The 11,761-nt window shown below is 44.9% G+C and overlaps 1 pseudogene; it reads right to left on the bottom strand.

Moving 5' to 3' along the window:
• On the bottom strand, positions 8,242–9,359 carry Actg-ps1 (actin, gamma, pseudogene 1; annotated as a pseudogene).

Genomic DNA, 11,761 nt, shown 5'->3' with positions numbered 1-11,761 from the left:
CTTCAGTCCCAGAGAATCAATGCCCTCTTCTGTGTACCTGTACACATGTGGTGCACAGATACACACTCAAGCACATACACATGAAGCAATAGATAAATCTGTAAATATACATATTTAAAAGTAGGAAGACCTCCTCCCTCCCCAGCTTCTGTATAGAGATTTGACTCAAGGGAGCATTCTCAAGGAACACAGGCAAACAGCCGTTGAAGCAAGAGCAAGAGAGAGACACGCAAGGTCACAGGTGTGCTGGTTTATTGCTTTAGACTCGTGTCTTTTCACTAAATGCTAATGGCAGTTGAGGTAGGATCTTTGGACAATGAATGAGCCATAGGGCTCTGCTTTCATGAGTGGACTACTCTCATCACTAACACTGAGGGAACACAAAGGTTAGTCAGAAGGAAGGGGGTCACTAGAATGTAGTCCTGCATCCTGTGCATCTGGGAAGGCAGGTGTGTTCGTACACAAAAGTAACTCTATAACCGCAAAAAGTCAATAGCAACAGAGTTGCAGTCCTGCAGCACTAGCGTTGGAATTCCAACCTCTCCTAGAGCAGCTGAAGGGTGAGCAAGTGAAAGGATGATCCATTATGACGAGACAGCGGTGCCTGTTAGTCATAACGGCTTAACCAGCCCTCACAGTCCCTCACCATGAGATGTTCTGTGCTCTGACCAGATAAGCTTGGACATTTTAGCTTCTAGAATGGCAAGAAATAAATTCTTTGCCATAAATTGCCTAGCCTCAACTACTCAGTTATAACAACAGTAAACACAGTAAAGAACAATTTCATTTTTAAAAAGGAGAGAAAAACTTCTTAGTAATAATTTTTAATGACTTATGGTATTTCTTTATTTCTGAATATTTTTTATTGAAAAATTGTATTAGTTTTTGAGATTATAACATAATTATATCATTTCCCCTTCTGTTTCCTCCCTCAACGTCCTCCCATATACTCCTCCTGCTTCTCTTTCAAGTCCATGAGCTCTTTTTATTTATTTATTTTTATTTTTTTATTATTGGGCATTTATTTCATTTACATTTCCAATGCTATCCCAAAAGTTCCCCACACCCTCTTTATTTCTGAATATTATGTGCAAGTTTTTTTGTTATTCTGAAATGAGCAGGATTAATATTTCAGTAAAATGATACTTGCCCGGGGTTTAAAATATTTTCATAAATGTCATTTATGCCAACTTCATACAGTAGATGGCAGAAGAGATACAAAAGAAAAAAGTTATAACTCCGGCATGGAAGGTGATGTTACCAACATGTGTGTGTGTATCCATGCACATGTGTGTGTCTATGAGCAATTTTACTTTGTTCTAAGTAGCCCCTCTGCATTGCAAGTGTCCTAAAGAGAGCACAATTTAACTTTAATGTAGGTCCCTGTGTAGCATGGACTGAGCAGGCTAAAGTTTACTCTCCACTATAAGGTCCCCTATCTAGGCAAAAGGTCAAGTGCTCCAGAAGGCTGAAGCTAAAAATAGGGCATGGCTCTTCAGGAGCTGCAGAAGTTATTCAGGGGGAGGTGAGTCACACCAAGACAGTGCCCTGCACCCTCCATGCACTGGGGTAACCTCCTTCACCCGGGAAAGCAGGTTGGGTCTTGCAAAAATGGTTTTAATTATAAGACTAACTTCATTAACAACGTACGGCAGTTCCATTTCTATGCCACCTTCTGTCCCAAAGGCCAGCTTCCCCTGGACATCAGAGGCGAGGCTGCCTGCTATGCATTGACATTGGGCCCCCAGGGAGAGCAGCCCAGAGATGGAGCATTTTAAGAGTCCAGCCTGTCTGAAAGCCTGTCCGGGAATGTTGGTAGGACTGTGGAATCTATAAGAATGGCAGTGGCCAACCCAGAGGGGCAGGACATGAGTGTGGGAAGGATTTGTTCCTGATCCTTTCATTGTTGCCTTTCTGGAAGTTTCTCAGGAAATCCAAGTAGTTAATGCCCGTTGAACTGTTTACAAGCTTGAAGGTCTCCAGAAAACAAACAAACAAAAAACACCGAAACACTCCATTTTTAATGTACAAGGCATGCATGTTTCAAGACCAAAATGAAATATTACCCTTCAGCCTGAGAGAGGGTAAGCTGGACCATTACTGTACCAGTTTCCCACGTAAATCACATGTGGGTCTTTACATTATTTTTTTCTTAAGAATCTCATGGGCTGGGATGTGGGTCCATTGGTAGAGGGCTTACCCAGTGTGCACAAAGCCCTAGGCTGGACACTCAGCCTTATATAAACTAGATGTGGTGATACACGCCTTCTAATCTAAGCATTCCAAAGCAGAGAAAGGAAGACCAGAGGTTCAAGGTCATCTTTGGCTACATAGTGAGATTGAGGCCAGCCTGGGCTACATGAGACTGGATCTCATTTCCCCTGATCAGGAATGCCAATACCACTCAAGGATCTGCAAATACCTTGTTCCAATGTAGAAATGGTGTTAGTTAATCCCAGCACTCAGGAGGCAGAGGCAGGTGGATTTCTGAGTTCGAGGCCAGCCTGGTCTACAAAGTGAGTTCCAGGATAGCCAGGGCTATACAGAGAAACCCTGTCTCGAAAAGCCAACCAAAAGAAAGAAAGAAAGAAAGAAAGAAAGGAAGGAAGGAAGGAAGGAAGAAAGAAAGAAAGAAAGAAAGAAAGAAAGAAAGAAAGAAAGAAAGAAAGAAAGAAAGAAAGAAAGGAAGAAGGAAAAGGTGTCAGGAGGTGTTAGTGTTACAAAACAAATTCATATCAAACACATCGGCTTACATCGAAGTGGGGAAATCTTTGCCTTGGTTTCAGCTGCTATCTGCTGACATTGGTAGGGTTGGTGACAGCTATGGTCTGTCCATACATTCAAGGGTTTCACATGATAGTCATAAAGATATTAGTACAGACACGGAAGTGGGCAATGAATGCTTACTAAGTCTTCTTAAGACTGTTGGGTAGGGGTCCCTCAGGCAATAGTTCTCAACCTGTGGGTTTTAACCCCTTTGGCAAACTTCTATCTCCCAAAATATTGACATTATGTTTCATAACAGTAGCAAAATTACAGCTACGAAGTAGCACTGGAAATAATTTTATGATTAGGGGTCGCCACAACAGGAGAAGCTATATTAAAGTGTCACAACTGTTGAAAGGCTGAGAGCTACTTCTCCCAGAGGAACAGAACCAATGTATATTTCAAATGGGAGTCTCAGGATGGGCTCACATCATATAGGCTGGGAAGTCCAACATTGGCTGTCTGTGTGCTGGAGAACCCAGTAGTGCATGCTCAGCCCACCAGCATGGTGTCTCTGCAGTCCAGATAGGAGATTTCCCGAGAGCCGCTGGTCTTCAGTTTATATCATCGGAGCCTGAAGATTCTGGGTTCTCCTGTCAACAAAGGAGCAGCTGGGAAAACCACAACAGACAAATCCAACAGCCAGGAACAAAGTCAAGGGCAACATTGTTTCTCCTCAGTTGTCTGGGTTGATCCTGGAAACATCCTCAGACACCTGCCCAAGGGCATGCCTTTAGTTGACTCCAGACCCAAACAAATCTTAGCTAAGATTGATTATCACAGGAACTAGATAACAGATCTGCAACATTCTAACTCTCCGAAATCACTAGGTTCTAATCAATCAGCTTTCCAGACTAGTTGACATAGATTAGGCTTCATTCACTGTAGTTCACATGGTTCTAATTGTATGCTTGTCAAACATGAACAAAAGGGAGTCCCTTTGTGTGGGCTGGTGAGTGGTCATGAGGAAAGGTCTCAAGCCCTGAAGACCCCAAGGGAGAGAAGCAAGCCTCAACGAAGTGTGTTTAAGGAAATGTGTTCCGTGTCAGGAAGTAGAGACAAGAGGGATGTGTGATGCTCCTGAGCATGAGATGCAGCGGCCACAGATGGAGTTCAAGAAGCAGTGTTTTGACTTCCTGTACTCATTCTATTTCCTCCCTACTCTTTACTATTTTCATAAAGTGTTTGGAAATTCCTAGCCATCTTTCAACAGTGATACAGGAACCAGGGAAATGCCCTTAGACCTCCCTGGGCCCAGAATGCTAGCAGGAGCTGCTACCTATGGGACTATGGAGGGATGGGACTATAGGAAGAGGGATCTATGGGAAGCAGGGATCTAGGGACTCAGGGCTGCAGCTCTTTTTCCTTATACAGTCACTTCCTTGGTGATAAAAATTAAGGATGCCAGTTGGGTAACTTCAGCAAAATTAGATGTTTTCTGCAGTATCTTAAATGCAATGTAGAGACCCAGTTCAAACACTATACTGTATCCTAAGAATCAGAAGAGCTATTTTCAAAAAGTGTTTGGAAATTATATTGAAACTATATTGAAAACAATATCAATAACACCATTGTAGGGCTGCACAACTCCATAGTCTGGTTAGCTTTCCTTTGAATCAAAACAAAGTTATCTTAGAAATGTAATAGTTCAGATCAATAGATTATTTGAAATAAACTTACATTGATAATCACCATATATCTTTATCATCTAAGAAGTACAGATGAGATGCTGGAGTAAACATAAAGTGATTGGGGGGAGGGTGTTGGCAAGAAGTGAGAGACACTGCCTCAAGGTTACAAAATATACAAGCAAACTCCATCTAGAAGCTAATTCCATCAATACGGTAGGTTAACACCGGGCAGGCAGTCTGAGCCACAAGCAGGGGTGACTGCCATGAGCCTCCTGCTAAGATGGCAGTCACATTCAGGGCTTAGAAAGAAGAGGTCCGGAAGGCAAAAGCCTCTTACATCACCCAGAGTCTTCAAGGACTTGCTCCCTTCACAAACACATCTCGTGGACCCCTCAGAGTTTTGTTGGCCAAAGTCATTCAGGCACCACCCCTTTCATAGCTCAGTGTGTGCCTACAAAATGTTCACTCAAATGTGGAGAAAGTTGAAGGTGGTTTTGATTTCTGGGAATGTTTTGATCTGTTGCTTCTCCCCTCCCCTCGCACTTCTCTTCTCCCCTCCCTTAAATCTGACCTTGGTGTCTCTACACAGCACCTCTCCTGGAGGGCAGGCAATAGCTGTGCCCAGCGTTAGTGGGTACAAGAAGGTAAGGGTGTTCTGGAACAAGCTTGGTGCAGCCTGAAGCCATGACAGGGTGCGCACACCCAAAACTGCCCCTTTCCTGCTTCATCAGCTCTTACCTTCCAGAGGCTGAGGGAGCCCCACTGGGGTTGCAGGTTAAGAAGGGGGCAATGAGATTTAAAACACAAAGCTGCACAATTCTGTCACTACCCGTTTCCCAGCCTGCCCCGGGCTCCTGTCAGATGGGTCACCTACTCGGTACAATCTCCACTGCTGCCCCTACAAGTATTCTTTGGGGGCTGCTCAGCTACTGGAGTTTCTGAGCACTGGGATACAGACGTTGCCACTAGCAACAGGAAAATGCCCAGCATCCCTCCTGGCAGCTCCTGAAGCTCTAGGAGGGGAGCAGAATAGTGATGTCGACTTTGGATTCCCGCAGCGCCCTGCCTCTTCCAGCACCCTGGGCACCTGCCAGGACCTGACCTTCCCAAGAAAGCTCTAGGAGAGCAGGGACTGCAGGGGCCACCCTGGCCTCCGGAGCACTGAGACCTCACACCCCTGCTCAGTGGCATTTATGGCCCTGTGTACCTCCTAATGTGGAAATATCAAGAATTTTTGAACTGTAGAAATGGCCTTAGGAAGGAAAAGGAAACTGTTATGGGTGGGGCTGGATGAGGTGGAGCAGGAGACTTAAAGCAGTGGTTCTCAACCTGTGGGGCGTGACCCATTTGGCAGCCCTGTATCTCCAGAAATATTTGCATTGATTCATAACAGTAGCAAAATTACAGTTATGAAGTAACCGTGAAAATAATTTTATGGTGTGTGTGGGGGCGGGGTGGGTCACCACAGCATGAGAAACTGTATTAAAGGGTCACGGCATTAGGAAGGTTGAGAACCACTAACTTAAAGTATCCCAACTCTCGGGGCGTGGTAGTGCACACCTTTAATCCCAGCACTTGGGAGGCAGAGGCAGGTGGATTTCTGAGTTCGAGGGGCCAGCCTGGTCTACAAAGTAAGTTCCAGGACAGCCAGGGCTATACAAAGAAACCCTGTCTCGAAAAACAAAAAACAAAAACAAACAAACAAACAAAAGTATCCCAACTCTATATTAAGCAAACAAATGGTTCCTCTCTCGCTAAATCAAAGGAAAGGCTGGGCATGGCAACTGACCCAGCAGCTGCGGACTCTGAACGCTGTCCATCACACCCTCACTGTCTCCATTCCCTCAGAATAAACACTGTGGACTCAGCCTATCCTGGATCAGCCCGTCCTGATCGCTGGCTTTATCCTCTGCTGGTTTCTGCACACAGCTCCACACATGGTTTTTTTTTAATTAGGTATTTATTTCATTTACATTTCCAATGCTATCCCCAAAGTCCCCCACACGCTCCCCCACCCACCCACTCCCCCTTCTTGGCCCTGTCGTTCCCCTGTACTGAGGCATATAAAGTTTGCAAGACCAATGGGCCTCTCTTTCCACTGATGGCCAACTAGGCCATCTTCTGATACATTTGCAGCTAGAGACACGAGCTCCGGGGGGTACTGGTTAGTTCATATTGTTGTTCCACCTATAGGGTTGCAGATCCCTTCAGCTCCTTGGGTACTTTCTCTAGTTCCTCCATTGGGAGCCCTGTGATCCATCCAATAGCTGACTGTGAGCATCCACTTCTGTGTTTGCTAGGCCCTGGCATAGTCTCACAAGAGACAGCTATATCTGGGTCCTTTCAGCAAAATCTTGCTAGTGTATGTAATGGTGTCAGCGTTTAGAAGCTGATTATGGGAACTCAAGAAGGTGGACTCCAGAAAATCAAATAACCCCATTAAAAAATGGGACTCAGAGCTAAACAAAGAATTCTCACCTGAGGAATACTGAATGGCTGAGAAGCACCTGAAAAAATGTTCAACATCCTTAATCATCAGAGAAATGCAAATCAAAACAACCCTGAAATTCCACCTCACACCAGTCAGAATGGCTTAGATCAAAAATTCAAGTGACAGCAGATGCTGGCAAGGATGTGGAGAAAGAGGAACACTCCTCCATTGTTGGTGGGATTGCAAGCTTGTACAACCACTCTGGAAATCAGTCTGGCGGTTCCTCAGAAAGTTGGACATAGTACTACCGGAGGATCCCGCAATACCTCTCCTGGGCATATATCCAGAAGATGTTCCAACCGGTAAGAAGGACACATGCTCCACTACATTCATAGCAGCCTTATTTATAATAGCCAGAAGCTGGAAAGAATCCAGATGCCCCTCAACAGAGGAATAGATACAGAAAATGTGGTACATTTACACAATGGAGTACTACTCAGCTATTAAAAAGAATGAATTCATGAAATCCCTAGGCAAATGGATGGACCTGGAGGGCATCATCTTGAGTGAGGTAACCTATGTACTCACTGATAAGTGGATATTAGCCCAGAAACTTAGAATACCCAAGGTATAAGATACAATTTGCGAAACACATGAAACCAAGAAGAACAACAACCAAAGTGTGGACACTTTGCCCCTTCTTTTTTTTTTTTTTTTTTTGTCAGTTACTGCAGCACTTTAATTTCTTTACACAATGTCGTGTTGCTGGGGCCTAATGCTCTCATTGAACAGTAGAAAACCAAAATTTGTCATTTCTTAAAGAATTGAGTACAAAAAACCTTACATAAATTAAAAGGATGGATACATTTACAGGTGTCGATTCAAACGTTCCCAGCTCAAGGCAACTAACAACCCATGGCGGTCAGGAGGGAAGAAACCAGAACGGAAACTGGGTCCTAAGGCTCGGACTTTCCCACCGTGTTAGACTGGCAAGAAGGAGTGGTAACTGGTTCAGGAACCCTTGCCAGACTCGGGAAATCCTGGAAGTCTGCTATTGGTTAATATCCTGCACAGATCACTCCGTAGTGCTCACAGAGATCAACCAGGCTGGGGTTTTCTCGCCCACAGCGTGCTCTCTCCAGCCCCAAGTGACCGAGCCACATGAACTAAGGACTAAATCAAGATATGCACAGGGTATTAAACATATACCAAGGGAGCAGTTAACTTGAATACAAGGTCAAAAATCAGCAACAAGTTCTACGATCCAGTGCTGATATCAGATACAAGCTTCAAGGACAAATTTCTTTTCAAAGGCTTATTCCAGTTTCATGAGGCTAGCATGAGGTGTATACATTTGCCAGGGCAAATCGATACTTCAATATCAGCTCATGCAGCAGATGCCTGGCACCTGCTCAGTCCATCTAGAAGCATTTGCGGTGGACGATGGAGGGGCCCGACTCATCATACTCCTGCTTGCTGATCCACATCTGCTGGAAGGTGGACAGTGAGGCCAGAATGGAGCCACGGATCCAGACTGAGTACTTGCGCTCAGGGGGAGCAATGATCTTAATCTTCATTGTGCTGGGTGCTAGGGCTGTGATCTCCTTCTGCATCCTGTCAGCAATGCCTGGGTACATGGTGGTACCACCAGACAGCACTGTATTGGCATACAGGTCTTTGCGGATATCCACATCACACTTCATGATGGAGTTGAAGGTGGTCTCATGGATACCACAGGACTCCATGCCCAGGAAGGAAGGCTGGAAGAGTGCCTCCGGACACCGGAACCGCTCATTGCCGATGGTGATCACCTGCCCATCGGGCAGCTCATAACTCTTCTCCAAGGAGGAAGATGATGCAGCAGTAGCCATTTCTTGCTCAAAATCCAGGGCAACATAGCACAGCTTCTCCTTTATGTCACGAACAATTTCCCTCTCAGCAGTGGTGGTAAAGCTGTAGCCCCGTTCAGTCGGGATCTTCATGAGGTAGTCTGTCAGGTCCGGGCCAGCCAGGTCCAGACGCAAGATGGCGTGGGGAAGGGCGTAGCCCTCATAGATGGGCACTGTGTGTGTGACCCCGTCACCAGAGTCCATGACAATGCCAGTGGTGCGCCCAGTTGCATACAAGGACAGCATTGCCTGAATGGCCACTTACATGGCTGGGGTATTGAAGGTTTCAAACATTATCTGCGTCATCTTCTCTCTGTTAGCTTTGGGGTTCAGGGGGGCCTCGGTCAGAAGCACCAGGTGCTCCTCAGGAGCCACACGCAGCTCATTGTAGAAGGTGTGGTGCCAGATCTTCTCCATGTCGTCCCAGTTGGTGACAATGCCGTGTTCGATAGGGTACTTCAGGGTCAGGATACCCCTCTTGCTCTGGGCCTCGTCACCCACGTACGAGTCTTTCTGGCCCATGCCCACCATGACGCCCTGGTGTCGGGGGCGCCCTACGATGGAAGGGAACACGGCCCTGGGGGCGTAGTCACCAGCAAAGCCGGCTTTGCACATGCCGGAGCCATTGTCAATGACGAGTGCGTTTGCCCCTTCTTAGAATTGGGAACAAAACACCCATGGAAGGAGTTACAGAGACAAAGTTTGGAGCTGAGACGAAAGGATGGACCATCTAGAGACTGCCATATCCGGGGACACACATGATTTTTAATCTGAGTGTATCCTGTGGCGTCCACAATTCTCAGCTTCAGCAGTAACTATCAAATAGCTTTCTAACATGACTGTCTCACTTTACATTGCCATGATCATTGTGTAAAGGCTTCAGCTGCCTGGTCTTGCCAGCACATGGAGACTGTCCTTCAGGGTTGGCCTTCCAGTGTTCAGCTTGTACCCTCGCTAACCTAAGGTCATGAAAGCAAGCCATCCACGTTTTCTTCCAAAAAGCTTTATATTTTGGGTTCTATATTTGTCTATGTTTCATTATAAGTTAAGTTTTATATGGTGTAAAATAGAGAACAAAGTTGTTTGCTTTGATATAGGTAGCCAGAGCTCCCGGGTCTCTGGAAGGTTTCATCTCCTGTCCAGTGGATCAATTTGACCCTTAGTCCCTTAGTCGAATCCGTTGTGTGTGTACATGTGTGGGTCTGCTTATAATCTTACTCTTTAAGGATCTGTGGCTCCATTTTTTTATGCCATGTTGTGTTGAGTACTGTAGCTGTAGAGTGATTTGCAAGCAGGGTGGGTTTGTTAGTTCTCTGACTTAATTCTGTTTTTTCAAAGGTGTTCTTTCCTTTTTGCGGGACTGTGATAGGCAGTCTATTTTGGATGAATGGTGCTTGTTCCAGCGACCCAGTAGAGAACTCTACAAGGGATGGAAAAATGAGCCACCTTCCCAGAATCAAGTACCTGAAATCACAGAGTCCCTAACTCCATAATTCCGTGATTGTCAGTCACACAGACAATGTCCCAAGCTTCTGGCATTCTGGCTAGACTCCACCCCCACAGCTACCTGACTATAGCCAGGTGTGCTCCTCCCCACAGTTACCTGGCAACAGCAAGATAGCCCAGCCCACTATAAGAGGGGCTGCTTGGCCCCTCCTCACTCTCTTTAAGCCCTTGCCTTTCTTACTCTCCTCTCTAGCCCTCCTTCTCTCTCTCCCTTCCCCCCTCTCTCCATGTGGCCATGGATGGCCTCTCTCTTTCTACCTTCTCTCCTTTCTCTCTGCCTTTCTACAATAAAGCTCCAAAACCAGGTCTTAGATGAAGTCAGTGAGGTTTTCCAGTAACCACGATGTTAGCTATCAGTTTTTCACAAATACCCTTATTCTAGCTGAGGAATTCCCAGTTTATTTCTAGTTTGATAAGGATGTTTTAGATTCGCATTATAAGAGATACTCAGGGCTTGCAAGAGGGCTCAACAAGTAAAGGTACTTGCTGTAAGCTTGACAACCTGATTTCAATCCCTGGGCCTCACTGGATGACAGGAGAGAACCAACCAATTCCGGAAAGTTGTCCTCCTTTGACCACCACACTTGTGATGTGACACAAGCAGGTGAGTGTGAGCACACACACAATACACACTTATGCACATATACACACACATACATAAACACATATGCACACATACACATACATACACACGTATGCACACATACACACATATACGCAAACACACATACACACCATATACATGCACACACATACACATGTACACATACATGCACATAGATACACATGTATATACACATACATACACATACACACATATACACATATACACATACATACACATATATACACATACATACTCAATACATATACATATATACACATACATACTCAATACATATACATATATACACATACATACTCAATACATATACACACATACATATACACATACAATACACATGCACATATATACAAATAAATTTAATAAAAAGTTTATAAAAGAAATGAATACTGGACTTGTCAAAGGCATTTCCCATGACTTTTGTATTTTTTTCAGTCTGTTAGTATGATTAAACTGATTAATTTTCTAATGTTAAAATAAAGCTTGAATTCTGGCATTAGCCCCTAATTGGCTGTGAAATGTAACATTAATGTCCTTTTTGCTCAGAGTGCTGTTAAGAATGCTTGCACATGTGTGGTCTTCCTCTCTCTAAGTATCTATTTCTGGTTTCTGAAATCAGGTGTGAGGCTGGCTTCAGAGACTAAGCTGGGACACAGTCCTGGTGACGCTCTCTGAAGTGACGCATCTGCACTAAAGGTCCCGTGCTCACATCACATTAGCTACCGAAAGCATGGCTGTGGCAAGATGAATGGTGTGGGTCAAGAGCCAAAACTGTCTTGAGCTATCTTTAGTTCCATTTAATAGCCTTGTATCTCACCTCACATTCCAGAGACTCCTAGATAAACTTCTGAGAATGTGTCCTTAAGCGTGACACACCTCCAGCTGACACCAATTTTAAAGCTAAACATCTGCT

Source organism: Mus musculus, chromosome 8 (assembly GCF_000001635.26).
Source record: "Mus musculus strain C57BL/6J chromosome 8, GRCm38.p6 C57BL/6J".
Classification (NCBI taxonomy): domain Eukaryota; kingdom Metazoa; phylum Chordata; class Mammalia; order Rodentia; family Muridae; genus Mus; species Mus musculus.
The sequence above is the reverse complement of the archived record's forward strand: the minus strand, read 5'-3'. Positions and strand labels throughout refer to the sequence as shown.